The sequence below is a fragment of the Stegostoma tigrinum genome, chromosome 25 (assembly GCF_030684315.1).
Source record: "Stegostoma tigrinum isolate sSteTig4 chromosome 25, sSteTig4.hap1, whole genome shotgun sequence".
NCBI lineage: Eukaryota > Metazoa > Chordata > Chondrichthyes > Orectolobiformes > Stegostomatidae > Stegostoma > Stegostoma tigrinum.
The window spans coordinates 29,007,261-29,033,885 of NC_081378.1; the positions used below are offsets into that span (position 1 = coordinate 29,007,261).

Sequence of the window (26,625 nt, forward strand, 5' to 3'; positions counted from 1 at the left end):
GAATCTAATCATCCAGAAAAACAACATGGAAAATATCATTTTCAATTTTACATCATACCTCAAGGAATTGTGGGTGACGACAGGCTCTCACAATTGTTGACTTTGATGGAATTGATATATATCATGTGAATTGATTAGTTGATCAATGCCCTTGCGCTGGGCCAGTGTATGAATTCAAATGTTAACCTTTTTCTACTATATCTATGTGACCAATATCTTTACTGTACTCTTTAAAATGCTAAAATAAAAAAAATTACTCATATCTCTTCTGCTGTGCTTCAGTATAGATTTCTGCCCTTTACTCTTGGTTCTAATTGTAAGCTTTGAACTCCGATCAGTGCTGAAGAATATCTTGCACCTGCAATATACTTTCCCCTGACCTGGCTCTGGAATACTAGTGTTTGGTGGCTTACCACATCAAGCTCCTCTAAAGTATTCAATGTCAGTAACTGAGCTAGTGGTCATGAGCATGTAATCAAGCGACGATATGTCTTTGGCATGACTGTGTATTTCTTCTCTTTTATCACTGTTATGGAAGGACACAGTTGTTGGGTATCCGAAATGAAAAAAGAGACAAAAGTGATAAAGAGAGAAAAATGCTAAGAAGAAGACTTGGACCATAAGCAGCTTGCAAGTATTCTGGCTGAGTTAGAATGGATGAATCATCACACCTTTTTGTTTTAACCTCCTCAGTTGACCACAACAAAAAGTTATGTTCTTTTCAATACAAGGCTATACCTCACTCCAGTTAAAATATAGTTAATTCGTTCAACAAAAGCAATAAAGATCCGATTATTAGATTTTCTTGAGTGAAAGAAAGAACAATTTTGTTTACTGCCACCCTCAAGAAAAGTACTAAAATGTGATGTTATACGTATGTACAAAAAAGTACAATGTTGAAAAGTGAATAGTGTCAAGTACAAAAAGAAAATGAAAGAGATATACAGTTTAATGTCCCAGGCGTGTCCTTGATGCACCCTTAGATGTAACCTGAGACCACAATGATTTGATGCCTTTGTGTCTTCTGCAGTGGTGAATATATTATTCTTTGAGTTCTTGGTATCCTGATGTTGCCTTTTAATCGGCTTTATAATTGTTGGTGAATCTTTCATCTCTATTAGGTGAAACTTATATAAATGGAAAACAAAATAGAATGTGAGACTTTCTTCATGCTTTACTAACTTGCACTAGGTTTGATACCTTTTGATAAAAAATATTAAACAATATCATCTGGTCTAAATTTATTCTACATTGGTTTCATGAAGCTTGACTAACCTCAACGGTTAGCTGATTGTGGCCACTTGAATTCAGTATTCCTTTTCCTGTTGAACCATTTTAATTAAGGAAAGCCAGTGATATTAAAATCAGATGATGGGATTCACATTCTATTGGACGTATTTCACCACTTGCATGACACAAGTCAGAAGTGCATTGCAGAGACATTCATGTTAAATATTAATTTCTAATTCATTGACTAGAAATGGACATTGAAAAACTGGCTTTATTTTTTTAAAAAGTCCATCGAAACAAGGACACAGTTTGAAAATGAAAATAATTTCCACAATGTGCATTACTGAGATGCTTACATTCCATTCCATTGAGATAGAGATGCTGGGAATATGAAGGCCCCATCAGAGACTATAAGTGGCTGGCTGTTCATGAATAGGCAGTTGTTTTCCTGCATTATCATCGATGGAGATTCATTACTTGCAGCACTGAAAGAATGAATACTTCAAAAGTTAATTGCATGGACATTAAAATGAGTCACCGATGCCATAACACAGAATGGCTAGCAGAATGGTACAAGTGAGTGTTAATGAAACCCATACATTGGAAACTATAACAGTCTTTTAAAAATTTCTAATTGCCGTTAGAGAGAATTGATGTAATTAACCAAGATTTTATGCACGTCTGCCGAGTTGGACTGAGATGTGCAAGGTCAAAAGTCACACGACAGTAGGTTATAGTCTAATGGGTTTATTTGAAATCACAAGCTTTTGGAAGACTGTCCCTTCATCAGGCACCTGACAAAGAGGCAGTGCTTCAAAAACTTGTGAATTCAAATAAATCTGTTGGATTATAACTTGGTGTAGTGTGACTTTTGACCTTGTCTACTGAGGACGTTCTATAAGAAGCTACTGTTATTGATCTCACTCACTATCTATGTCTAAGACAGCACCCAGCTTGCTGAGTTTGTTTGTGTTTACATTCCTGCAAGTGGACAGAGAACTTTTTATCGGAAGACTTTAATTTGCTCTCCTACATTTTTGGGGAAGACCTCCACAACAGTGTTAAACTGCCACCTGAGTGCTTTTGAATAGCCATGGGCAGATCCAAAGACCTGTCACGACCTTGAACTGTCCTCTTCTGTTCCCTTCCTCCTTATCAAGCTTTAATTTGGCCAAACGTAAGTTCTGACCCAATAATTTATACTTTTGCAATCTTGGTTCAAGTGTGCGCATTTGCATGAGTTGCTGAAAATGAAGGCGTATTATTTTCCTGTTTTAACATTTTAACATTTTAACATTTTATCTGGGTGGGTTTAAACACAATAAGACTAACCCTTTCCTTGTTTAGTTCAAGGAATCTGCCTGGCTATTTGATACCCACCCAAACATAAACAGATAAATACACACTGAAATGACAAATACATGTGGTTTTATAAATTGCAAAACACTTTTCACATCGAATGAGGAGTGAGAATGAGGGAAGCGATTTCATCCTTCGTCATCAGGTCATAATAAGAGGCTTGGGATGAGGGGATGTGGGATTTGAGCAGGAAGATTTTGAAAGAGCATCAACTTCAGTCACTTCAAACATACTGAAGGGCATGACCTCAATAATTGTCCTGTCACAAGGGTAAATATGAAATCAAAATGAGGTGAATTGAGCAGTGGCTCAGACATTTGTTTCAGTTTTCGTTTTTTGAACTTTTGGAACTACATCCAGGTTCCTCGGGGCTTAATTTGCTCCTAACATTGAGCTGCATGGCTATCTGCTCCCATAGGCTTGTGATGACAAGCCTAGAGGGTAGCCTGTCTCTTGAGGACACAGAACACCTCTCCTCCTCTCAATATCCTTTAACAAACATCTGTGTAACAGTTGAAAATCTGATGACTTGCTCTCTTCTATGGTCGTCATTCTCTGTGTCAGGTTAGATTTAGCTTCAGAGCAACAGAGAGCACCTGCTGAAGCTGCAATGCAGCAGCCTTTAAATAGTGCAGTTTAATTTTAAATGCAAGTGAGCAACAACAGTGGATCCTTTCTGAAACAGCCAATGAAAAGCAAGGGGTACACTGGCTGTTAAAATATTTAACATTTGAACTTCCAAGTTTAAAAGAGATAAGTTAAGAAATGGGCAGCTCCATGACTTGCAGGAGGCAGCTTGATAAAATAAAGGTGTTACGACACCTAGCAACCCCTGATTAAACCCAGGTAGCAGGTTTTGCAGTGGGCAGCTGGATTCCCCAGGCCTTTAGAAACCTCGCTCCCAAAAAGAGTAGAGGCAATCTTCACAAGGAAAATAAGTGCCAGGGCACTATAAAGTACATTTGTAACACTGCTTGAGGGCCAAGAGGAGCAGCAATGTGTTCCTGCACTCCACTGGGATCAGATCCAGTGTAAGCTGGACTGAGTGACATCAGTTCAAAAGGATGGTGGCAGCAGCCTGTAATGTAGTGAGCTTTACATGCCTATGCAACTATGGGCAAACTGCATTTATTCTTGCTGACCTGTTATTGTTGAGTGTCACAAGAGGGTCCTCATTCATCTTCCTCTCGTGCAGAAGAGCATTGACGGCCCAGTCAGAAAACCAGGCTGTCTTGTGGTCCACATGACTCTATTCTGAAACTAACAACAAGTTTCTGTTGAAAAATATGTAAAGTTTCACTGGTCATAGTGCATTAAATCATGCAGTACTTCATGATACCTTGCCTATTCATGTGTGAAATCCTATTTTTGAACTTTGAACTAAAATTAGCCTGCTCCTATAAATTCATGCATATTCTGTGTGATATATGTTGTACAGCCATAGTTAACTCACACGGCCTATTTTCTGGCACAAAACTAAATTAGGTTAATTTTTGATGAAGTTATTTTTAATGTCCCAACACATACACAGAGATGGCCCAAACAAGAACAGCTTAATGCTGACCCACTTTACTTTCAAATGGGGTGTTAGACATGCAATCCCCGATCTCAATAAGATAACAAGTTAATCTGATATCTTGGAGTAAAGGGAAAGTTGACCCAAATCCGTAAAAAAATCAGTCACATGTTGACAGAGTACAGTTTCAGAATATTTCTTAGATAAGCATTTTCATTGTTCTATATTTATGAATCATCTGCCATTTGACTACAACTTTGATTCAAGCCATACAAGCATGTAGTTTTACAATCTTTATTTACAAGTTGAAGCATGTGTTCGTGTTTCTGCATAATAAGTCAATAACATACTCTGTGTCACACAAACAGAATTTAAGTATTACACACACAATCAGAAATTGCTAGAAAAACTCAGCAGGTCTGAAGAAGGGTCACTGGAATCAAAACATTAACTCTGCTTTCTCTCCACAGATGCTGTGAGACCTCCTGAGTTTTTCCGGCAAATTCTGTTTTTGTTTCTGATTTCCCACAACTGCAGTTCTTTCTGTTTTTTTTTTCAATTAGTATTTAAGTATTAATGTAATGCAATAAAGAGGGAGAAAATAATTTACGCATTATTTTACACCAGATTTATTTTAATTGGTACAAATGGATGACCAAATATCCAATATGGCAACCAGCAGGAAAAATACCCAACACGAGCTGCATTCAGTATAGCTATATCTATATATAGCCTAACTGTTTGTTTGTTATTTTTAAAAAAAGAAATTGTTACCAGAATGTGGAATCAGTGGTAGAAATGCTCTTCCCCAGATTGCAGTTGCCCCAAAGAAAACTGTCCCTGCTCATGTAAAACGCAGCACCCACACCCTCCACCCTGTTTGCTCATCTTCATCCCAGAATGTATCTGATCTATTGCTAGTGAGACAGGGAACCTAACTCCATTCTTTAGTGGAGTCAAGAGATTGCCTCAAAAGCTTGATTATCCCAGCAGCCTATTTGGAAGTATGCTGACACGGCCCATCATCCAATTTCAGATTAACCTTGTGTGCACTGTCAGCACACTATCTATTTCAAGCCTAGAAAAAAAATCAAAAGAAATTTTTTCCACTTACAGTGTTACGCTGTGGTGGGAAGGCAGGTATTGAAGGGAAGAGCTTAACTTCATTGCAGTAAGTCACAAACAATTTAACTTTTAGCCATTTGGATACAGAATTGGCTGGAAGGTAGAAGATGGTAGTAGAGGGTTGCTTTACAGACTGGAGGCCTCTAACCAATGCTGTACCACAAGGTTTGGTGCAGGGTTGACTGCTACTTGTCATTTATATAAATGTAAATATAGGAGGTATGGCTAGTAAGTTTGCAGATGACACCAAAATTGGTGGTGTAGCAGACAGCGAAGAAGGTTATCTCAGAGTACAACAGGATTTTGATCAGATGGGCCAATGGGCTGAGGAGTGGCGGATGGAGTTTATTTAAATAAATGTGAGATGCTGCAGTTTGGAAAGGAAAATCAGGGCAGGCCTTGTACACTTAATGGTAAGGTCCGAGGGAGTGTTGCTGAACAAAGAGACCTTGGAATGCAGATTCATAGGTTCCTTGAAAGTAAAGTCAGAGGTCGACATGGTTAGTGAAGAAGGTATTTAGAATTGTTGCCTTTATTGGTCACTGTGTTGACTGTAGCAGTTGGGAGGTCATGTTGTGGTTGCAGAGGATATTGATTAGGCCACTTTTGGAATACAGCATGCAGTTCTAGTCTCCCTGCTATAGGAAGGAGGCTGTGGAACTTGAAAGGATTCAAAAAAAGTTTACAAGGGTGTTGCCAAGGTAGGGGGGTTTGAGCTATAGAGAGAGACTGAATAGACTGGGGCTTTTTTGCCTGGAGTGCCAGAGGCTGAGGGGTGAACTTTATAAAAGTTTATAAAATCATGCGGGACAGAGATCAGGTGATAGCCAAGGTCTTTTTCAAGGGTAGCAGACTCCAAAACTAGAGGGCATAAGTTAAAGGTGAGAGTGGAAAGATTTAATAAGGGACTAAAGAGACAACTTTTTCATGCAAAGGGTGGTGTGTGTATTGACTGAGCTGCCAGAGGAAGTGGTGGGGGCTGGTACAATTACAAAGTTTAAAAGGTGCCTGGATGGTAAATGAATGGTGTGAAGCTGGATGAACACAGCAGGCCAAGCAGCATCTCAGGAGCACAAAAGCTGACATTTCGGGCCTAGACCCTTCATCAGAGAGGGGGATGGGGTGAGGGTTCTGGAATAAATAGGGAGAGAGGGGGAGGCGGACTGAAGATGGAGAGAAAAGAAGATAGGTGGAGAGGAGAGTATACGTGGGGAGGTAGGGAGGGGATAGGTCAGTCCAGGGAAGACGGACAGGTCAAGGAGATGGGATGAGGTTAGTAGGTAGGAAATGGAGGTGCGGCTTGGGGTGGGAGGAAGGGATGGGTGAGAGGAAGAACAAGTTAGGGAGGCAGAGACAGGCTGGGCTGGTTTTGGGATGAGGTGGGGGGAGGGGAAGAGCTGGACTGGTTGTGTGATGCAGTGGGGGGACGGGACGAACTGGGCTGGTTTTGGGATGCAGTGGGGGAAGGGGAGATTTTGAAGCTGGTGAAGTCCACATTGATACCATTGGGCTGCAGGGTTCCCAAGCGGAATATGAGTTGCTGTTCCTGCAACCTTTGGGTGGCATCATTGTGGCACTGCAGGAGGCCCATGATGGACATGTCATCTAAAGAATGGGAGGGGGAGTTGAAATGGTTCGTGACTGGGAGGTGCAGTTGTTTGTTGCAAACCGAGCGGAGGTGTTCTGCAAAGCGGTCCCCAAGCCTCCACTTGGCTTCCCCAATGTAGAGGAAGCCACACCAGGTACAATGGATACAGTATACCATATTGGCTGATGTGCAGGTGAACCTCCGCTTAATACGGAAAGTCATCTTGGGGCCTGGGATAGGGGTGAGGGAGGAGGTGTGGGGGCAAGTGTAGCACTTCCTGCGGTTGCAGGGGAAGGTGCCGGGTGTGGTGGGGTTGGAGGGAAGTGTGGAGCGAACAAGGGAGTCACGGTGAGAGTGGTCTCTCCGGAAAGCAGACAAGGGTGGGGATGGAAAAATGTCTTGGGTGGTGGGGTTGGATTGTAGATGGCGGAAGTGTCGGAGGATGATGCGTTGTATCTGGAGGTTGGTAGGGTGGTGTGTGAGAACGAGGGCGATCCTCTTTGGGCGGTTGTAGCGGGGGTGGGGTGTGAGGGATGTGTTGCGGGAAATGCAGGAGACGCGGTCAAGGGCGTTCTCGACCACTGTGGGGGGAAAGTTGCGGTCCTTGAAGAACTTGGACATCTGGGATGTGTGGGAGTGGAATGCCTCATCGTGGGAGCAGATGCGGCGGAGGCGGAGGAATTGGGAATAAGGGATGGAATTTTTGCAGGAGGGTGGGTGGGAGGAGGAGTATTCTACGTAGCTGTGGGAGTCGGTGGGCTTGAAATGGACATTAGTTACATGCTGTTGCCTGAGATGGAGACTGAGAGATCCAGGAAGGTGAGGGATGTGCTGGAGATGGCCCATGTGAACTGAAGGTTGGGGTGGAAGGTGTTGGTGAAGTGGATGAACTGTTCGAGCTCCTCTGGGGAGCAAGAGGCGGTGCCAATACAGTCATCAATGTAACGGAGCAAGAGGTGGGGTTTGGGGCCTGTGTAGGTGCGGAAGAGGGACTGTTCCACGTAACCTACAAAGAGGCAGGTATAGTTGGGGCCCATGCGGGTGCCCATGGCCACCCACTTTGTCTGTAGGAAGTGGGATTGTCCCCTCCCCCCACTGCACCACACAACCAGCCCAGCTCTTCCCCCCACCCCACTGCATCCCAAAACCAGTCCAACCTGTCTCTGCCTGCCTAACCTGTTCATCCTCTCACCCATCCCTTCCTCCCACCCCAAGCCGCACCTCCATTTCCTACCTACTAACCTCATGCCACCTTCTTGACCTGTCCGTCTTCCCTGGACTGACCTATCCCCCCCCCCACCCCCCCCACCTCCCCACCTATACTCTACTCTCCGCCTATCTTCTTTTCTCTCCATCTTCGGTTTGACTCCCCCTCTCTCCCTATTTATTCCAGAACCCTCACTCCATCCCCCTCTCTGATGAAGGGTCTAGGCCCGAAATGTCAGCTTTTGTGCTCCTGAGATGCTACTTGGCCTGCTGTGTTCGTCCAGTTTCACACTTTATTATCTTGGATTCTCCAGCATCTGCAGTTCCCATTATCGCTGCTAAATGAATGGGAAGGGTTTAGAGGGATATGGGCTAAATGCTGGCAAATGGGACTACATTACTTTAGAATGTCTTGTTGGCGTGGCTGAGTTAAACAGAAGGGTATGCCTGTACTATACAGCTCTATGACTGTATTGAATTTTATTGGATAATGATTCAGTACATACTTCTGTTTAATTGAGATATACTGTACTTGTTGCTTCTTATACAACATGTATCACTTAGGTGCTTCTAACCGGATTTATGATCTGAGCTTTTTCCCAACCCATTGGCTAAATCATTGCCATAAGATTTTTCAATTTTTAATAATCAAAAGGATGTGTGCAGTACAATACAAAGACTGGATGGTATTGAATAATACTAAATTGCATTAATTAAGAAAAAACTGTAAGTTCTCACCAAGATGAAAATGATTTTCATTAAAGAATAAAATTTTACAGAACAGAAGAAAGTCTTGACATCCAGAGTGCTTGCACTGCCTCTGGAAAAAAGCAATCCACTTAAGCCTGTTCCAGAAATGTCAGATCTCCTCTTAACCTTCTTTGTTCTAATAAAAACACACCAGTCTCTCTCATTTTTCCTCAGAACTAAGCATTTCATTCAGGGTGTCATTTTGAAATCTTACTTTACATTATTTTTCACTGTTTTGACATTCATACAAAAATCAAGTAGAAAAGGCTGGATTGGCCAAGACAAAAATTTCCACAGGTTTAGTATTAATTCAGCTATGTCATATTCACCTCTCCAAGAAACTCTGGGAAGCTTTATGGTTAAATGACACATTAAAGTTTCATAATTAATGAACCTATGATCTACTGTAGTTAATGGTTTGCTAATTACATTGACCAGAATTTGCATGTTATAAACCTGCCTGTTTCTGCAATTTTATGACTGGTTATTTATCATAACCTTTTAAAAAGAAAACCAAGCTACCGATTTTTGTGAAGAATTACGCCCCTGACTGAAATCTATGGCATATGTTGTCTGTTGTAACCTGGAGAAACAAAACCCTATGGAAGTTACACACGCTGTAACCTTGTGAAGCACCAATGGGGAAGAGCTTGGAAACATTGACCAGTGATATGTGTTGAGCCATTGAGTAAGACTTGTGAAGAAGACACATTGAAGCCCTACTGACCAGGTTTCCTGATAAATTTTAAGAGTTAAGACTTTGGGAAAGATCTGTTGTCTCACTATCAAATTTCTGATTGTATCTGTATTATAAGAGGTATTCAAATTCGTTCTGAGATTCTGCAGGTGGATCAATTATAAGTGGCAGTCTAACTGTGTTCTCCCATAATGTTAAAACTTAAATTAAAGAGCCCACAGAAATATCAAAACTCCAAGGTAACCCCTGCTTCCAAGAGTTGCCACAGCAGCGAGTAAGGAGCAAAACCTCGACTTTCAAGGCAAATGGTGGTCAAGGGGTGGGGTCAGAGGCAGAGCTTCGGCACGCTTGTTTGTAACAAAGGAAACCAGAAGCGAATCCCTTCCTAATTGATAAAGGCTGAGAGAATCCCTGCGAAAATTCAACCACACAATTCCTGTCCCTTAAATGAATGAACTGACTCATTAGACCGTCTAAAGGGCAATTGAGAGGAAAGTGAACTAATCCAAGCAATTGCGTGTCATGTGATCAACATAAGACATTTCTGCCAGCAGATAGACATTGGCATCTATTCAAACAGATTTTAGTTATGAACTGTTTCAGTCTGCAGTGTATTCTCATTTTCTCATCGGATGTACAAGGATAGAAAAAGTATTATTCAACATTCATTAACAAAGCAATGGTGGCTAATATTGGCATAACTACAATAACTCCAACGTAAAATAAACGCTAATGAAATCGAAGAGGATTTTCTTCTATTATGTTATTCAGTATCCATATGCCTCAACTATTATAGTCGTTATGATAAACACCATGTGATGTAGAGAGAGGTTTCATTGGGATCTATTACTAAATATGACCAACTTAATTCTTTAGCTTTTTCCTTTTCTTTTTCTCCGAATTTATCTGCTGAACTCTACTTAGCAATATGTTAATATGGGGCAAGTTTAAACAAAGGTTCCCATTCTGATAGGGTCATACCACACAATATCAACTTCTCCATTACAGTTCATATGTTCATTTTTGTTCAAGCATACAGAAAGCTGCTAAACACTTATTAGATATGTTATCATATTCTAAGCATACTTAAGTACAGTGTGACGCACAGATTAATAATAATAAAGATAAGCAAATTACTACATATGCCATGCTGTCAATTCACAAGTAGTCACACTATAAATAGAAGATAATGTTATCTGTATCCTCAGTGTGACGTACAAGTATTTCTGCCCAAGGGACAAAAATAAGCAGCTGAAGAAAATAACTTGCAAAGCAAAATACGCTGCTGAAAATCTGAAGTAATAAAAATGCTGAAAATGCTCAACAGGACAGCAAACAAGTGCGGAAAAAGAAACTTGACACGTTCCAGGTCAAAACTGAATTAGCACCCCATACATAAATTTAAACATTGACCCCCTTCATCTTCACCCCGTAGGGTGTCTGTACGTACCATCTACAGGATGAACTGCCGCAACTTCTCACCAATTCCTCCACCACATCAGGGACATTTCCCTGCAACTGCAAACGTTGCAATACCTGTCTCTACACCTCCGTTTTTACCTCCATCCAACACTCAAAACAATCCTTCCAGATCAGGTAGATATTCACCAGCACTTCATCCAACCTTACCTTTTGCACCCGTTGCTCCCAATGTGGTCTCCTCTATGTTGGGGAGACAAAACACAGACTCAGGGACCGGTTCATGGAACATCTGCGTTCCACATAGAACAATCAACCTGACCTTCTGGGTACCATTCGTTTTAATACCCCCTCCCACTCCCCTGGCAATATGTCCATCCTTCGCCTCCTCCACTGTCAGAGTGAGACCAAATGTAAATTATCTTGCCTCGGAAGGTTACAGCTTAATGCCCTTAACATTGACTTCACCAGCTTCAAAATTCCTCCACCCCCAGCCTTATCCCATGTCCGCCCCTTCCCCCTCTGACATGACCTAACCTGTCCACCTTCCTACTCACCTAATCACTCCCACAGACCGATCACAATAAGCCCCTACCTGCATCCACCTCTCACCATCTCCTATACTTGCCCTTGCCCCAGCCCCAGCCCCACCCCCCATTTATTTCTGAGCTCCCCTAACTTTCCCCAGTCCTGCTGAAAGGTTTCAGCCCAAAACATTGACGTACCTGCTCCTCAGAAACTGTTTGACCTGCTGTGCATTTCCAGCCTCACTCCTATAGTCTCCAGCAACTCACCAATGTTCCTTCCATTGCACCTTCCAAACCTGTGACGTCTAATATCTAGAGGGAGAAGGACAGCAGATACATATGGATACCATCTTCTGCAAGCTTCTGTAAGTTACACACCATCTTGATTCAGAATTAAACTGCAGTTTCTTGGAGTCCTACAAATTCCTGGAACATAATTCTGAGCAACGCTGTGGGTGTATACTAGATGGGCTAGAATGGTTAAAGAGGAAACTACCCAGCATCATCTCCAGAGCATGTAAGAATGAACAGCAAGTGCTGATATTGCTAGTAACACTGACAACTTATGAGCGATCCTTTTTTAAAAAAGTAAGGCCACTAGCTTTGTACATGACTCAGAAGAATCTAAGATAAGCCAGTTGGAGAAGAGCGAGCAAAGTGAGGGTCATGTGATAGGCATCAATGCGATGAGCATGTGAGGTGAGTGGAACTCAGGATATAAAGAGAAATAAGATTTTTCAAGATTATAATTAAGTAGGAGTAAGGTTTAAAATAAAGTTAGGGGATCTAATTTCTATTTGGTTAACATGTTGGAAGTGCTGAGGCTCATGATTTGCACATATTGCCTGAACAGGGTGGACCTGGAGACCCTTGGCAGCCTGGTGGCCTTGTAATGTCTCCCCTGAGCTACTTAATCTCCAGGTTTTGGAGATTGAGCAAAAGCTGGGGGCAATTCTGAGCATTTATGGAGGTGAGAGTTCAAAGGTAGCACATTTCAGGACAGGGTCACCTCACAATTTAGGGATATGCAGGCTGACAGGGAATTGGTGGCTGCCAGACAAAAGAAAGGGACCCCTTGAAAGTATCTCGTTTGCAACAGTGATAGTGGTACTTTTAGAAGCCAGCTAGAACAAGGCCAAAGCAATGTGGGTGGCCCAGCTGCCCAGTGAGGGATATGAAGGAGTATGGAAGGGCAATAATGGTTAAGTGTATCGTTACTGAGTGAAGGCATTTCTGCAGCTGTTAATGTGATTCCAGGATGGTATGTTAGACACATATTTCCCTCCCCTCCCCTCCCTTGTCCGCCTTCCGCAGGGGCCGTTCCTTCCGGGACTTTCTTTACCCCCGACACCTCCCCACAGTCCTGCGGTACCTTCCCCGGTAAGTGGCAATGGTGCAACACCTACCCATTTACCTCCTCCCTCCCCAGTATCCAAGGGCCCAAATATAACTTCCAGGTGAAGCAACACCTCACCTGCACTTCAAAGAATCTAGTCTACTGCATTTGCTGCTCACAATGTGGTCTCCTCTACCTTGGGGAAGCAAGGTGTAGACTGGGTGACCACATTTCAGAACATCTATGTTCTGCTCCGAAAAAAGACCCTGAACTACCTGTTGCCTGCCACTTTAATGCACCACCCTGCTCCCTGGCCAGCATCTCTGTCTCTGGCTTGCTACAGTGTTCCAGCGAAGCCCAACGCAAGCTAGAGGAACAACACCTCATTTTCTGCTTGGGGGCCCTACAGCCCTCCAGCCTCAGTATTGAGTTCAATAATTTTAGGACATAAACTTTCCCATGTCCCAGGCCCTTACCCCACACACCAGGCCTTGCTACCACACGCACCCACTGTTGTTAGTCACTAACAATCCCCATTAACAACTATTCAACCTCCCAGCCCAATCGTTAGCAACTCCTTTGTCTGTCCAACTGCACTTCTTTCTCTTTGGGCTCTATCCTATTGTTTACTTCCTACCCCACCCAGTTCCCTATTTTCTGCATATCAACTGACGTTTTCCCAGCTACCATCAGTTCTGAGGAAGGGTCACTGGACCCGAAATGTTAACTCTGCTTTATCCTTCATAGATGACACCAGACCTGCTGAGCTTTTCCAGCAATTTTGTTTCTGATTTACAGCATCCACAGATCTTTCAGTTTTTATTTAGAAAAGGAATAGTCAACATAGATTTGTTATGGGAAGGTCACGTGTGACAAAAGTGATTGAATTTTCTGAGGTGATAATCAGGAGTGTTGGTGACGGTGATACATTTGATGTGGTCCATGTGGACTTTAGCAAGTTACCAGCACTGAATTTAGAAGCCCGTTTGGTTTATCTCTGTGAAGGAGGATTCACTGCAGTTCAAGGAAGAAGTTACCTCAGCAGAAGGATTTATTTTGTGAAACCTCCAAATCCAGGAGACTTGATTAGAAATCCGTGGATTATTATAACTTTGGAAGTTAAGATGCTTAGATTTGAGAAGACGTCACTTCTGCAGATTTGGAAAGGACTAATTGAATTGTCTGTACTGTTCAATACCGTGATACCATCAAGAATCAGTTAAATAGAATCCTAAAGGGTTGAGCAATGAATTTTAATTTCTCTGGACTCGATTCTCTGAAATGTCATTGAAATCTCCTATCAATTTCACTTCAAAGAGAATCACCTCTGATTCTCCAATCCATCCAAGTAACTGACATCTCATATCTCTAAACTTTCTCTGCCTCCACTCTTAAAGCCTTCACGACCTTCCTAAAGTGGCCAAAATTTGACACAGTACTCCAGTTAAAGCCAAACCAGATGACTGAAGATATTTCAGAATATTTTTAATTCTTCTTTCCCAGACAACAATAAAGTTAGAAGTGACAAAGTAATGTTGGTCAATAGGTTGTTTAAATGACACAAGTATAATCCTGAGTATCATTGATACTTTGTGCCAGAATTCAATTTTTAAAGGGGATTACCAGGATAATAAGTGTCAATTCAACCATCCTTATTTAGAATTAATGAGGATCGTTTACCACCAACGGGCTACAATTAAACAATTGCTTTTTTTAAAACCAAAATGTTGTATACATGCTGTATATTTGCACGGATGACGTTTTAAATTGTAACGTAAGATAATAATATTCTGAAAATAATTCTAAGGAATTTAGCACGTAGTATGTATGTGTCACTCATAATTGACAACTTTGTTGGCAGGGAGGGGTGATTCTGTTATGTGCCCACACATCAGTGATGATACGATTTGGCCAAGTTAGTAGTCGTAAACCTTTTAGTATTGAATACTTAAAAGTGAATATGGGAAAAAAAATTCAAATCACTGTTGGCCAACTAGAAAAAAAGGATAATTGCTACTAAATAGGAATTCAAACTTACATACATAATGCATGACCCTGAATAGAGATATGCTGAATGCTACAACTTTAGCACTTAGTGTTTATAGAATATGTAAAATTTCGTGTATTTTGGAATCATAGTCATTGAGATGTACAGCACAGAAACAAACCCTTCAGTCCAACTCATCTATGCTGAAAAAAATCCCAGATAAATCTAGTCCCATTTGTCAGTATTGGGCCCATATCCCTCTAAACTCTTCCTTTTCATATACCCATCGAGATATATATTTAAATGTAATTGTATCAGCTTCTACCACCTCCTCTGGCAGATCATTTCATACATGAACAACCTTCTGTGTGAAAAGGTTGCCCCTTAGGTCCCTTATTAAATCTTTCCCCTCTCACCTCAAACCTATGCCCTGTAGTTTTGGGGGTTGAAATTGCATCGGAGATAATGGGAAGTGCAGATGCTGGAGAATCCAAGATAACAAAGTGTGGAGCTGGATGAACACAGTAGGCCAAGCAGCATCTTGGGAGCACAAAAGCTGACGTTTTGGGCTTTGTGCTCCTAAGGGTCTGCTTGGCCTGCTGTGTTCATCCAGCTCCACACTTTGTTATCCTGTAGTTTTGGACTGCCCCACCCCAAGGAAAGGACCTTAACTATTTATGATACCCATGCCCCTCATGATTTTATTATCACCTGTAAGGTCACCCCTCAGCCTCCGACGCTCCAGGGAAAATAACCCCAGCCTAATCAGGCTGTCTCTGTAGATCAAACAGCCCAATTCTGGCAACATCCTTGTAAATCTTTTCTGAACCCTTTTAAGTTTCACAAAATCCTCCCTATAGCAGGGAGACCAGAGTTGCACATGGTATTCCAAAAGTGGCCTAACCAATGTCCTATGCAGCCTCAACATGACCTGCTAACTCCTATAGTCAATGTACTGGCCAATTAAGGCAAGTGTATCAAATGCCTTCTTCACTATTCTATCTACCCGCAACTCCTCTTGCAGGGAACTATAAGCCTGCGCTCCAAGGTCTCTTTGTTCTGCAACTCTCCCTAGGATCTTACCATTAAGCGTATAAGTCTTGCCCTGATTTGCACCTCACATTTATTTAAATTAAAATCCATCTTCCATTCCTCGGCCCATTGGTCCATCCGATCAAGGTCCCGTTGTGCTCTGAGGTACCCTTCTTGGTTGTCAACAACACCTCCCATTTTGACGTCATCTGCAAACTTACTAGCCATACCCCGTATATTCACATCCAAATCATTTATGTAGATGATGAAAAGAAGTTGTTTAATAGTTACAATTGAAACTTACAACTAAGTAACAAACAGCCAGCTAGCGATAGTACTGGAATGTTAAACTCCCAAATGAGAGAATAGCATTGAAGTGTTGCCTCAACTACAGTACCACACATCTTTGATGATGATTATATCTTGTGTCCATATTTACCCTAATTTTCTACTGCCTCCTTCTTCTCTGATGCGAGGATACAATTCCATGGTTGCTACTTATCGTCTAGTACCTCAGCCGAAAGAATCTGATCACTGGGAGAAATTGCAACACGTGACTGTTGTTGCCGCTTCTTGGCAGACGTTAAAAATATCTGTAATTATCTGATCATACCCGTTTTGAGCACGGGCATGTATATAGCACAGTCCTGCTGGATTGAGGGACTGCAAAAGCTTAAAGAGACAGGCATTACCATCACCACTCATGTTCAGGATGGAAATATCTTAGATAATAGAATGGCTTTCAAATCAGCAGAAAGGCAAACAGATTAATTAAGGAGAAATGACTAAATCAGAGTTCAAAGACCACATGTTTGTACTATGTGTCAAATTTTAGGGAAAGATTAAATATAGTGGATGAATTTGCTAGACAACATTTGAAAGTAGCACAGCGTGCGATGAAACAGGAAGCAGACTGATTTTTTGACTCACGATGTTACTAATGGAGATAAAGTGTTGGTGTTGGTTCCAGTGGTCGGTGAACCTTTAATAGTAAGTTTTAGTGGGCTTTTATTGAATGGAAAGGAAATTGAATGAGGTGAATTATTTGATAAGAATGCCAGATAGAAGGAAATCAATGTGTGTGTCATGTGAATATGCTTAAAGGGTATTTTGATAAGGAAAGAAAGCAAAACGAGAATGTGATACAGGTTACAACAAAGAGTGAAGAAGCAAGTTCAATGATTCTGAATTGGACATTGCTCAAATTAAATTGGACAGTGAGGAAATTCTCAAAAATAGGAATAAATTATTGAATTACCCTCCAGAGGAAAATCGAAATGACCTGGAAGAGTTGTTATAATCACAGAGGGAGACATATAGAGATAAGCTGGGAAGTACTAATGTAATTAAGCATGTTATTGAGATAGGAAATGCTGTTCCAATAAGCATCATCCTTACAGATTTAACTCTCTAATATTGACACTGGTTCAAAAAGAGGTTGAATGCATGCTCAAAGGCAACATAATCAAGGTGAGTTGTGGCAACTGGAGCTCACCCATAGTAATGGTGCCAAAACCAGGTGGTATCCAAGGATTGCGTGGATAGTGGCAGTTACAGTTCATATCCTATTCCATGTTTGGAAGACTGTATTGAGAACGTGGGACAATCAACCTATATTTCTAAGTTGGATTTACCCCGAGGATATGGTGTTTTGGCTTTCATTAGCAGGGGGATTGAGTTTAAGAGTCGTGAGATCTTGTTGCAGCTCTAAAAACTTTGGTTAAACCGCACTTGGAATACTGCGTCCAGTTCTGGTCGCCCTATTGTAGGAAAGATGTGGATGCTTTGGAGAGGGTTCAGAGGAGGTTTACCAGGATGCTGCCTGGACTGGAGGGCTTATCTTATGAAGAGAGGTTGACTGAGCTCGGACTTTTTTCATTGGAGAAAAGGAGGAGGAGAGGGGACCTAATTGAGGTATACAAGACAATGAGAGGCATAGATAGAGTTGATAGCCAGAGACTATTTCCCAGGGCAGAAATGGCTAACATGAGGGGTCATAGTTTTAAGCTGGTTGGAGGAAAGTATAGAGGGGATGTCAGAGGTGGGTTCTTTACACAGAGAGTTGTGAGAGCATGGAATGCGTTGCCAGCAGCAGTTGTGGATGCAAGGTCATTGGGGTCATCTAAGAGACTGCTGGACATGCACATGGTCACAGAAATTTGAGGGTGCATACATGAGGATCAATGGTCGGCACAACATTGTGGGCTGAAGGGCCTGTTCTGTGCTGTACTGTTCTATGTTCTATGTTCTATGTTCTATTAGATTAGATTCCCTACAGTGTGGAAACAGGCCCTTTGGCCCAACAAGTCCACACCGGCCATTGAAGAATCCCACCCAGGCCCATCCCCCTATAACCCATTCACCCCTGAACACTACGGGCAATTTAGAATGGCCAATCCACCAAGGGTCTAGGCCTGAAACGTTAGCTTTTGTGCTCCTGAGATGCTGCTTGGCCTACTGTGTTCATCCAGCCCCACACTTTGTTATCTTGGATTCTACACCACCTAGTCTGCACACCTTTGGACTGTCGGAGGAAACTGCAGCACCCGCAGGAAACCCACGCAGACATGGGGAGAATGTGCAAACTCCACACAGACAGTCGCCTGAGGCTGGAATTGAACCTGGGTCCCTGGTGCTGTGAGGTTGCAGTGCTAACCACTGAGCCACCGTGCCACCGCCAGACTTTAAGTTGTTTGATGAAGCACTGAAAATAAACTTCATTGATGCACAAGCAAAAGAAAAGGATCGTTTAATACAAAAACGAAATCAGAAATTGCTAGGCAAACCTAACAAGTCTAGCAGCATCTGTGGACGGAATACTGAGTTAAAGATTTTGGGTCCGGTGACCCTTCAGAATGCCAATGTTCTGAAGAAGGGACATTGGACCTTTAATTTTGCTTTCTCTCTACAGATGCTACCAGACGTGCTGAGTTTCTACAGCAATTTCAAATATTTGCTTTTGATTTATAGCACCCACTGTTCTTTGGTTTTTCTATCCTTTGATACAATATGCTTCAAGTTCTGGGCTCCAAAGGGAGCTACCATGGAGGTAATCTATTTTCCTAGAAGAGACTGCTAGGCGAATAAATGTACACTCTTTTTGGCTTTTTGCAAAATACTAATCATTTAACATCTCTGGCTTTCATTCTTCCAGAGACTTGCTGTTTTCCAGGCCTCTCCCACCTTCCATTGATTTTGAAATACTTGCTTTTCTTTCTTCAGTTTGATGAAGAGCACAAAGGTGGAATGTTCAGTAAAGTATGCAGAATATCACTGCTTTATCTTTCTACAGTCCTGATAAAAGATTTTCATTTTTATACAACCTAACTTTGTTTTTCTCCACAGATGGTATCTGATGTGCTGAATATTTTATTTTCATGTCGTTCTGGGCTAATAAATTCAATGCTTTCATTAAACTGGTCAGCAGAACCAAGTTAGGCTGAAGGTGTGCTGTATGACTGTATGATTCTACTTGCACTATTACTTGCTCAGTTGGTGCCAGCAGGCAATTAATTATCAAACAGTTAACTTGGTAAAAGAAGCAGTCAATACCCTTTAAAAGTGGATGCCTGGAAACTATAGAAAATCTCAAATGCTGGAGATCACACAGGCTCAGAAGACATCCATTGAGGGATAGCAAGCTAATGTTTTGAATCTAGATGACTCGTCATTAGAGCTGAAGTGAAGAATCATCCTTACTCAAAATATTAGCTTGCTCTCTCTCTCCATGGATGTTGTCTGACTAGCTGTGATCGCCAGCATTTGTTGTTTTCAGTACAGATTCCAGCATCTGCAGTAATTTTCCTTTACTTTCCATAATCCTTGACTGGGAATGAATGTAAAACAACATTTATCAGAAAGACAAACAAATATGTGGAAAATGATCCAATTATAATTGCTGACATAGTAAAAATAAATTTGTCTCCTTGCCCTATAACCAGTGCTATATTTAGCTTTACACTTTTTTTGAGTTTTCAGGCTTTTTTGAGTGCTGTGTCAACATTTTTAATGGGTATGTCAAAGTCAGAAAAATAAAGGCGCAGAGGTAGTTTACACCTCCACTGTTTGTCTGGTAAACTAGTCAAGTGTGTTACCTGGCACTTATTTGCAAATAGTTGAAATGCAAATATTTTGGAAACATGATGAAGGGAGTGGCATTTCAGGATGGGTCAGCTTTAAAAAGTGCTCAGTGAGATCAGGTGCATATGTTGAATTTGTGCTGCACTTGGAAGCTAGAAATTACTTTGGACCAAATCCAAATCTGAAGTTTAAATGGCCTATCATACTTTGAGTAAGATTTTAAAATCTGCAAAAATAGCCAGTTTTCAAATGCACTGGCTTCTACAATTCATACCCAGTTGGGGGAGATGGTAATAACATGATAATGTTACTGATCTAATAAACCAGAAAAGCAGCTAATGGCCAGAGAGCATAGATTTAAATTTATTGATTGAACAGACTTAGTGAGGAGCAAACTCTGGAATTGAATGTTCATCTTGTAATGGTGACCAATGAAACTATCACTATAAAGATCCATCTGGGTCACAAAAGTTCTTCAGAGAAGGAAGGAATCTGCCATTTTTACCGACCTGGTCTTCATGTCACCCTAGACTCACAGTTATATGAGATTGACTCTTAACTTGCCTTCTGAAATGGCTGAGCCATGCACCCAGTATAAGGGCAATTAGCGATGGGCAGCCAATCTTGACTTCACTGGTAATGCCCACATTCCAAAAAGAAAGAACAGTTTGTAAGCAGTATATTGCACGTGTTTATTGGTGTTTATTTTAAAATATATTAAAAATTGTGGATTACTGAATTATTTGAATTACATATTACTGAAGAGAATACGAAAATGATAGCAGCAGTCAAAGAATTAAGTTCAAAAAAGGCAAATTCCAAAACAAGTGTCCCATTACCCAAGTAAGGAATATAGATCATAATGAACAATCCTGGTATGATCTTTAACAACAAAAAGTTAAATTTTCACTTTAATGTTTGAAGCAGACTGATGCCATCTGAATTTCTACTGCTCTCTCAATTTTATAATAAGCCCGTTGTACATATTATCTTGACAGATAGCACCAAAAGAATTGAATTTGTATGTGTTTTGCAAAGTTGGCTTCAATTTTGACTCTTATTTTACAAGTACAGAATAAAACTCTTTGCTAAAATTGTACTAAGTTTCTTTTTGATCTTCTGAACAATTGACAAATAGGAGGGTTATTTTAAAAGCGACTCTCTCCTCACTATCCAACACTATGTGTCTATAAATATCGTGGCCATACTGTGGAAGGTAATAAGCAAGTTCTACTTACACACACTTCAAATATTGACAAATGTTCTGCTGACCAGTTGATCGTTCCATGGTCATGATAGTAGTATTGTATGACAGTGAGGGAGCATTATCTGCAGGAAAAGATGGGAAACTATTAAATCTACATTGCTTCCAGCCTTGGACCAAGATTAAGCCACCCACTGTGATTGAGCTATAAGATGCTCTTAAGTCTTCTGTGCGCAGACTTTCAGATACTGAACTCCAAACCATCATTGAGCATCTACAATGTGCTGCTTAGTTAAACACTAATATGCCTCTGATTAAGCAGAGGATTTTAAAGCTCTGTAATGGGACCTCCAGCAGCTGGTGGTGACTGTAATGGTGGACTCTGAGCAAGATAGCTGAGCAGTTTGCCAGGATCAATTCTGACAGTGAACAGTGGTGTGGGAGGGTATGTAGAGCAGTTGAGCAGACTTTCTCTGGGGGTGTGGCCGGGGGCGGGGGGCGGTGGGGTTGGGGGGGATAATATGTCTTTGGAAGATGGACTGTTGGAAAGGGAGAGCAGATGGAGAAGAAATCCTTAGTCAAGTGCAACCCATAAACTTCATTCCATGTATGTATTGCAAATAGGTCTCGTTATCATGATGTGGCATGATTATACATTGGTATAAATTTAAACATTGTCATTCCACTTGCAAAGCCCCTCCTTTAAATGAAATATCAAAGTAAAAACAAACATAATTAGGAAATTCATAGCAATAGTCTATATTACCTTCTGTATTGTGCAGTCATTCCTTATTTGCATGCTGGTCTTAAGCAACACCATCTACAGACTTGGGAACATCTTTTACATGTGTGATGATTAATAGCTGTAAGATGCTCTATCTGTTGCCTGCTTTATATGACCTCAATTGTAGTTTGAGAAAGAACTTCTAGCATTAATATCAGAATGTCTGGATTCATCCCAACTTCATGATATCATTGGTTTCCTATCGTGATATTTTGGACCCAATGATTTTCCCTCAATATTAATGTCAGAATGGGGAAGTTCACTGATGATTGCATGGTGTGCCTTGGATTAACAAGCAGTCTGTGTCCATATACAATAAGACCTGGACAACATCGATGCTTGGGCTGATAAGTGGCAAGTAATATTTTTATTATAGAAGTGCCAAACAATGACTATCTACAACAAGAGAAAATTTACTCATTCCCCTTGAAAGTCAATGGCATTATTATTACTGAATGCTCTGCCATCAATTATTCTGGTTGCTGTAGTAACAGGAGTAGAATAGAGATTTTGGGTTTTCTGCAGTGAGTTACTGTCTTTCTGACTCCCCAACTACATTGCACAATAACATGATAGAATTATCTTTCTTTCCCAGCTTGAATGATAGCTGTGAATGTATTGCACTTATTGTGTTTGCTCAGAAAACAGACAGACATGCATGGATCTTTATGGAGAATATATACATTCACCAATAAGATGATTGAAAATGATCTGTATCCGCTACTTACCAGTGAAGTTATGTTTTCTAATTTAGCCAATAGAAAGCTGTTCAGTTGGATAATTTTATCAAATGGATGGTACCATTTAGAATTATCTGACAATAGCAAGGAGCAAGGAGCGTTGCTTTACCACTGTGAAAAATGATCATTTGGGTACCTACTCCTGCTGCAATGTTCTAGTGCATCACAGGTCATGTATTATGTGAGATGAAAGGAGTGTTTTTCTTCTTGGGTGAGATTATATTGAGCAGTAAGGCAGAGAGCACGCTCCAAATTTGAACAAAGTCATAAATTTACTCCAAAAAGACTTATCAAAGTTTAAAATCGTGGTTTGTCTCATCATTTCAAGTATATCATCCTTGGGTTAAAAAATAGATGACAAAAGTATCAACCCAATGCTGATAAGGTGGAGGGAATTTTGAAAGGCAAGAATGCAGAAATCAAGGAAGAGAAAACAGCTCTAATAGATTGAAGAGTCTAGGCCCGAAACGTCAGCTTTTGTGCTCCTGAGATGCTGCTTGGCCTGCTGTGTTCATCCAGCTTCACATTTTATTATCTAATAGATTGTTATGTGTTATTCGAAGCGTATCTAATACATTCACTCCACTGTAGCCACTGCTCCTAGATGGAGTAGCTTGGGCATGTTCTCTGCAACATCAGAAAGTATTTGAAGAAATGCTAACTTACAATGCATTTTTGATCCACTATGATGCCAAGAAGCAAATAATTTTAATGTGCCATGACTAACCATAGAGGTTAGAGATAATGGGAACTGCAGATGCTGGAGATTCCAAGATAATAAAATGTGAGGCTGGATGAACACAGCAGGCCAAGCAGCATCTCAGGAGCACAAAAGCTGACGTTTCGGGCCTAGACCCTTCATCAGAGAGGGGGATGGGGGGAGGGAACTGGAATAAATAGGGAGAGAGGGGGAGGCGGACCGAAGATGGAGAGTAAAGAAGATAGGTGGAGAAGGTGTGGGTGGGGAGGTAGGGAGGGGATAGGTCAGTCCAGGGAAGACGGACAGGTCAAGGAGGTGGGATGAGGTTAGTAGGTAGCTGGGGGTGCGGCTTGGGGTGGGAGGAAGGGATGGGTGAGAGGAAGAACCGGTTAGGGAGGCAGAGACAGGTTGGACTGGTTTTGGGATGCAGTGGGTGGGGGGGAAGAGCTGGGCTGGTTGTGTGGTGCAGTGGGGGGAGGGGATGAACTGGGCTGGTTTAGGGATGCAGTGGGGGAAGGGGAGATTTTGAAACTGGTGAAGTCCACATTGATACCATATGGCTGCAGGGTTCCCAGGCGGAATATGAGTTGCTGTTCCTGCAACCTTCGGGTGGCATCATTGTGGCAGTGCAGGAGGCCCATGATGGACATGTCATCAAGCGAATGGGAGGGGGAGTGGAAATGGTTTGCGACTGGGAGGTGCAGTTGTTTGTTGCGAACTGAGCGGAGGTGTTCTGCAAAGCGGTCCCCAAGCCTCCGCTTGGTTTCCCCAATGTAGAGAAAGCCGCACCGGGTACAGTGGATGCAGTATACCACATTGGCAGATGTGCAGGTGAACCTCTGCTTAATGTGGAATGTCATCTTGGGGCCTGGGATGGGGGTGAGGGAGGAGGTGTGGGGACAAGTGTAGCATTTCCTGCGGTTGCAGGGGAAGGTGCCGGGTGTGGTGGGGTTGGAGGGCAGTGTGGAGCGAACAAGGGAGTCACGGAGAGAGTGGTCTCTCCGGAAAGCAGACAGGGGTGGGGATGGAAAAATGTCTTGGGTGGTGGGGTCGGATTGTAAATGGCGGAAGTGTCGGAGGTTAGGTGTGTTTTCTCACTGGTGGAAGATAACTGTTGAGAATCCTGTAAGGCATGCTTTATGTGCTTTAACAAGATCCAAGCAACATTATTTAGAATTTGAGAAACAGGAATTATTGACATATATAGTGTCACTATCTTCCCCAACTACGTATATGGTAGGAAGTTCACTTTGTTGTCTATCTATCAAGCACTTACAATCGGATTTGCTCTGAAGAATGGAGCACCATCCACAAATGCAGCATGATTCAGAGACAACGAGGATTTTAATGACCGGTTAGCATTATATTAAAAGTCATGAGCCAGCAGATCATATCAATACGAACATTTATTTGAGCCTTTCCATGACAACTGATTCATATCTAACCTCTGTGTTACTTGTAAATATAAATACACAGATTACATGCTAGTTTCTGCCAGAGAAATTAGAGAAAATGTCTCACAAAGACATGGTATTCATGTAAAACGCTGCATTATATCATGAATAACTGTTCTAAAGAGTGTGATAGTGAATTTCAGGAGTCATTATTTTGTGAAGGCTTGGAAATTGTTAGAACTTCATAAAGTGCACATAATAATATCTGCAACAAGAAACTGTTTCTAATATAAAAGGTAGATATTGAAGCGTTGGTGAAAAGTTATGAAGTGTGTCTCAGAATGAGAAATGATTCAACTAAGTGTATTCCATGGTCAAACACTCGAATTATGGAAATAAATATTTTTCGATTTTTTATTTGAAGTGTAAGGGAAAGAGTGCTTTGTTTTGTTTGATACTCCAGCAACTGGATAAATGTTATCTCTACACCCAATATTGCCAATGCCAACAAAGACAAAATTGCTGGAAAAACTCAGCAGATCTGGCAGCATCTGTGAAGAAAAAGTCAGAATTAACGTTTTGGTTCCGGTGACCCTTCCTCAGAACGGAAGGGACCCTTCCTCTGAGGAACGGTCACTGGACCCGAAATGTTAATTCTGATGTTTTCTTCAAAGATGCTGCCAGGCTTGCTGAGCTTTTCCAGCAACTTCTGTTTTTGCTCCTGATGTACTGCATCCACAGTTCTTTCATTTCTTTTATCACCAATGCCAAGATTACTCAGGTTTTCAGAAGTTGGTCTGCAAATTACAGAATGCCAGAATTTTTGGTAATGGTAAATGGCCCACAGTTTGTATCAGAAGAGGTTAAAATAGCTTCAAATTAGAATGGAATCAAACACAATTTAATACAACTAAATCACCTGGCATTGAATTGTGCTGTGAAAAAAAATTATGAAGAGATCTGCAACTATTTGCCAGGTGATGGAGCTAGGCAATAATTTCCATGCCTCCCTTCAATAGGGGCTAGACAAGTTTCACTTTTTGAAAAGAATAATCGCATAGTCGACATCATTTGTTCACCTTATGTGTTTGTGTGATGTTGACCATGTTAGTTCATGTCTTAGTTCAACACACAACATTGGTTTTATTTTGTCATACTATTAGTGACATAGAATATTTGATTACCTCAAATTACCCTTCAAAATTCCCTCCCTGAACCTCTCCATCTCTGCATCTCCCTTGATCTTTTAAAAACCTCTTAAAAGCCCACCTCTTTAATCTCGTCCTTGGCCAATACTTCCAAACTAATTTTATCTGATATGGCCTGTATTTTCATTATGTATATTTGTAAAAATTGAAGATAAACAGACTTAGGATGGAGCTCAGAAGGACACACTTAATAAAGAAGATTACAAAAGTTGTCATTTATACTGTGTACCACACAGACTAGATCAAAACAAGATTTATTTCAACCTGAAAGAACTGTTTAATTAAGTGCATCAAATAAAGGAAAATGAAGGCACGTGGGAACATGGCTTTAAGGCAATAAAAGGGGAAACATTAACATGGCCAGTTGGATCAAATGGCCTATTTTGAAGATAAAATTTCTATGTTGTTCCTTTTAAGTATATTTCAATAATGGGTGCTGCATGAGTGTGAACTATTTTACTTATTAATATTTTCTATTCTGGATCAATAGGGTGTAATGCAAACTAATGTAAATAAATCCTGAATTGAATAGATTGAACAAATCATTGACACTTCTACGTAGATAAAGTTCCAAATGCGTAGTATTCAAGTCATAGCCAGTGCATTGCTTAATTCATTTCTAAATTGTAATAATTTTTCAATAGCTTATCATTTATTTAAACTCTTGTACTTATTTACATACATTGTTTGCTATTTTAAAGCTAAAGGCTTGTGTCCCTTTCAGCAAATGTTCAATATTTCAT

At 41.1% G+C, this 26,625-nt stretch overlaps 1 long non-coding RNA gene across 1 annotated transcript; it reads right to left on the reverse strand.

The window, feature by feature from the left end:
* Positions 1 to 1,534: 1,534 nt before the first annotated feature.
* Positions 1,535 to 16,300, reverse strand: LOC125463082 (uncharacterized). The gene is made up of 3 exons (XR_007249754.1): positions 16,212 to 16,300; positions 3,732 to 3,849; positions 1,535 to 1,715 (listed from the first exon to the last, which is right to left on the reverse strand). It is a non-coding gene; the product is annotated as an uncharacterized LOC125463082 (long non-coding RNA).
* Positions 16,301 to 26,625: the final 10,325 nt, after the last annotated feature.